Source organism: Alligator sinensis, unplaced genomic scaffold (assembly GCF_000455745.1).
Source record: "Alligator sinensis unplaced genomic scaffold, ASM45574v1 scaffold717_1, whole genome shotgun sequence".
Lineage (NCBI taxonomy): Eukaryota > Metazoa > Chordata > Crocodylia > Alligatoridae > Alligator > Alligator sinensis.
The window spans coordinates 1,051,417-1,056,512 of record NW_005841961.1 but is presented as its reverse complement, the minus strand read 5'-3'; positions in this window follow the sequence as shown (position 1 = coordinate 1,056,512).

Below are 5,096 nucleotides of genomic sequence, written 5' to 3'. Positions count from 1 at the left end.
GATGCTGGGTGGGGGGCAGCGATCGGGGGGGGGGTCAGGGTGCTGGGTCTGGGCAGGGCAGATGAGGCCAGGTGGGGCAGGGATCTGGAAGGGCAGGGGGAGTGGGCGGGGCCAGCAGGGGTCCCCCCATGGTACCCTCCCCACTCCTCCAGCCCCGCCCCACCCCCGCTTACTTACCTGCAGCGGAGCCTGGGTCCAGCTCCCTGCAGCTGGCATGCAGCCTGCCCTGCACGGCAGGCAGCATGCTTTAGCACTAGGGCGAGGGCCAAACCATAGATATTCTCTGACTGCTCCTAGAGCATCTCTGTGGAGGACCCAGCCTCCAAAGTTGCTTCAGAGCATGGTCCAGGACTGTGCCCTGCCCCACTTTTTTCTCTACACATTTTTTTTTTTTTTACCCCTGGATATCCAAGGGTCTAATTTTGCCATTCCTGCACATGCCTCTTGCAGTGTCTCAAAGGAGTCTGAGATGCTGCAAGAGGCACATGAAGGCTCATTTGGATGTACCCTTAGAGTCTTTTTCAACCACCCTTCTTCTCCAGTCCTCCTCTGTTCTTAGCCCTTTTTTTCCTTTCTTTGAATCCCACATTTAAGTGACTTTCCTACTTATATGGATTTAACTAATACTGAAAAGTAGCAACTCTCCAATTCTCTCTCCAGCCCAGACCTCTCACATGCACATCATCCTCATTCTGTTGTCTCCATTGTAAAGCTTAGGCATTTAACAGCATCTTTTCTATTTGTCCTTATAGTTATGTTTCATTTACAATGGGAGCTTGGGCAGAGGCCCTCTCAATTCCTGAGTTCTGGATTTGAATCTTATGTCAACCACAAAGAAGAAGAAGAAAACAAAATGTTAGCACAGTCCATTATGGACTTCCACTTGTAACCCAAATTCACTGAATAATCTGGTTTTGTTGGCAACCTGTATTCAAAAGTTGTGCAGGCTTGGAACATAAAAGCAAAGGTAATTGGGACTGAGGAAGTTTGGAAGAACAACAAAAGGAATTTTCACAATATTTATTGTGTGATTTTTAATAGTGTTACTACTCCCTTCTTTTCATAACAAAGAGCTCTTCAAAAAGAATGGAAAAAAAATCAAATAATTCCTGCTCTGAAATAACTCTAGAACTAAGCAATCAATTAAAAACAAAATATGACATGAATTAAGTCTAGCAATAAGTACCCAATTGAGAAACAAAACTGACATGTTGCGTGACACTTTAGCCATTCTAAAACAAATGCTATCCCAGGGCAATGTGAAATACGGAAACAGGAAAATTTCTCTTTTGCCATCCAAAAGCTGATCTAATTTTTGACAGATGTATTTAATGCAAAACCCTATTCATTAGAATATCAAGCTTCCATTTTTCTGTTAAACAGGGCAGCATGTAACGGAACTACCTCATCAAATGTATTCCCTCTGTATAAGTGTGTTTCAGCAGTGGAACTCTTCAATTCACCCAGTGTTTTTACATTCTACTCCCTTTATCCATAATAATCTGGAGGTTGTCTAAGGTTATATATTCAGCCAGCTTCTACTTTTCTGCATTCATATTTAAAAGCCAAACAGGTAGTTAGGTGTGCAGTCTGTGAAATGTATAGCAAATGTGGAATTTTATACATGGGATGAACTCATGACTGTACACAGACTGGCACCACAATTGTCAAGAGAACAAACTTAAATACCAGCACCATAAATATAAGTCCATAGCATTGTCTAAGCTAAAAGAGTAAAACTCTATTAGCTGTAAGTAGCTGACCTGAGGAAGGGTAGGTATCTTGAGCCCAAAAGTTTGCCCTAAAATCTCCCCCAACTATGCAGTTGCTCCAATAAAAAATAGCAACCTCCCCAAAAAAATCCTTGTCAGACTACTTTAGTCTCTGTGGGCAGTTGCTGGAGTCAGAAGAAAAATGAGAAAGTCTGTGGGAAATCACACAGTGAAAGAACAGGCACTTGGCACTTCGGATTTATCTGTACAGGCAACCCCCACTTAACGCTGTTTCACTTAGCACTATTTCCCTATAACACTCATTTGAAATTGATACCCGATTTCACTTAGCGCTCAGCAAGTTTCGTTATAACACTCACAGTCACCATCGTGGGTCATTAAAAACCATTGCGGTCGCCATCTTGGGTCATCAAAGACTTTTGGTTTCTCTTAACACTTGTTTCACTTAATGCTCAGTTCTTCAGGAACCCATTAAAAGCGCTAAGCAGGGGTTGCCCATACTGACTACAGGGAACAAATGGACACCATGGCAGGGCAGGATATTGCCAGGTAAATAGAAACTGGTTAAGCTGAGAAAACATCTTCTGGGCTGTCCAATTTTTAGACAGGGCTTCTTTATAAAAATAAAATAGACTACCAGAGTCTCTGACCTCATTGCCTTGGTGCAAATGAACAGTCTTTAAAAACAAAAATTGGCAGGGCTCTGGAGTCTCAGCACAGTTCCAGACAAAGTATGTGGACCCCTGCACCTACCAGCATATCCTCCTGTAGCCAGAACCAGCTGCCAGTTTCCTCTGCCTCCTGGGACAGTATAATGTTCCCAGCCCAGCTGGCGACTCACCAGGATGCATATTTAGAACTTTTTTGTGTTAGCACTTGACTACTGACATCATTCAAGAACACCTAGTACATTCGCCTTCCTTGTTGGCTACTTCATTCTCTTAGTTTCTTTATATAACTACCTTGCTCTATAATTAATTCCCTACATTTTGATCCATAACTAATGCTCTTCATATTTGAGTTGCTCTATAATGAATTCTCTACATAACTGATCTTCTCCATAATTGATTAATTCCTTAACTGATTCCCTGCATCTATTTATCTGCTTAACTAATTCTGATTCACCTAATTACAGATTCTGTGCATGATTGATTCATATTCCTGTAGTTCCTTTGCATATTTATGTGCCTGCTATAATTGATTGGCTATACAAATACTTAACTAGTTTTTGGCCCTATTGTTCAGAAGCCCTGTTTATGGAATCATAGAACAAATCAGGACCAATTATCACTAGTGTCTACCCACTGCTCATTCTCTCCACTCCTATTCTCTGAATCATAGACCCTTCCCTCCTCCTTCCAGCATCTGATTTCTCTTACCCTTTTCCTCCCTGGGTCCTACCAACTCTACCTATTGATGTTTTCTTCATTCTCCAAATCCATCCCAGCCCTCCCAACTGTATCTTTATTCTGCACACTTTCCTCCAGTCCTTCCCCTTTCTCCATCTCCACTTCTCCCCCTCAACCTCATGGACCTTCCACCCCCTGCCATCTCACTTCACACACAGTCCCAACCTCTTGCTTTCCATCCTCCTCCTCCTGCAAGCCCCATTCTCTCTCCTAAAAGACTGCTTCTGTACATGACTTCTTCATCTCATGGCTTCCACCCCCTAGCATGTACTAAAAGCTGCCCCCTTTCGCCAACATCCCCTTGTAGAAATATGTTCTTCTTACATACACTTCATCCCAAATGGTCTCCACAGAAATGCCAGGAGAAAACTGGGCATCTTTCCCACACTTGTTGCTTCTGGCCCCTTTTCATTTCTTCTCCTCTTTTCAACAACACCCAGTTGTTCTTCATCATTTACCTGGCTCCTTCCTAGCAACCTTCCTGCTGGATTTTGACTCCTCATTCATCTCCCTTGAGCTCTCTCTCAAGCTATGGTCTTGTCTCCAACATCACTCACCTGTCCCATCATAATACCAGATTTTTAAATATTTAAGTCTCCCTGAAAGAACATGAAGAAATATGGTTCTTCCTTGCCACGGAGAGTGGAACTGATGATAATGTATTTAAATGACAGCAAAACAAATTTACATTTAAACTGGGAATACTTCCCAAGTGTAAAAAACAATAAAACAATTGAACAAGCTGCTTAGGGAAGTTCTGCTATCTCTTTCATTGGAAGCTTTCAAACAGAGGCTAGATGGACATATCTGTGAGATGGCTTAGGAACAGCAAATCCTGTGTTTGTGCAAGGGGCTGGACTAAGTGACCCTTTATGTCCCTTTTACCCCAATAATACTCTTATCATTCCATTCATCAAATCTTCCATTATCATTTTAGCTGACTTCAATTTTCATGCCAACATCTCATCCTACCCCTAGCCTTTGCCTCCTTACTGCTCACTCCTTAGGGCCACATCCAGATGAGTGTGGACGTGCGGTATGTCTGCAGCACCACACAACGCACATGCTACTTTGCAGTGGAGGGGGAGGGGTTTTGATCCCTGGAGATTGCAGGGTCAAAAAAACCCAACAAATCCCACATCAAAAAAAAGTGGGGTGGTACACATCGCAGCAGCACCTGCCACCCCAAACCAGAGCCTGGACAGCCAAAGCCACACTCCAGCTGCTGACCAGGCTTCCTGCCATGGCTGCAGCTCCAGGAGGCTTCCATGACCCTAGGTAAGACTTCTGGGGCCAGTACAGTTGCTGGCACCAGTGTTGGATACCTCACCTGGGGTAACTTGCCACACGCCAGAATGTGCATGGCATGGGTGTCCCCCAGGGATAAGTAGCAGCAGCAAAAGGTGTCCTGCTGCTATGTTCCCCAGGGAAACAAATGCCCACACTCATCTGGATGTGGCCTATTTGTCCTTCAGCCTAGAATCGACAGTCTCAAGTTGCATCAAGGGAAGTTTAGGTTAGATATCAGGAAGAATTTTCTCACTAGGAGGGTAGTAAACCCTGAAACAGGTTTGTCATATTGAATGAAATAGTTTGAATGTTTGTAAAGGTTGCCCATTAGCCAGTTTCAGGAAGAAGATAGGATTTATCTCCTTATCTAAGTCATTGTTTTTGGGGCTACATGCAAAATGTCCTGACTTCGGTTAAAGTCTTAATTTAAATTTTATCTTTAGAAGTCTTTTACAAAGAGAGCAAATATCCTGAATTCTGAGAGATCAAAGCCTAGGGCCTTTTAACCAAATTGGTAAGAAAAGGGTATTTACAGTGATATGGAAGTCTCCCCAAGAGTAATTTAAAATGCTCAACAAAGGCAAAAGAATCTGTTGAGTAAGATCCGAGCCCAAATTTGGGAGTAATGACAAGTTGAGTAGGAGGAGCCCACTGACGGCAGCTC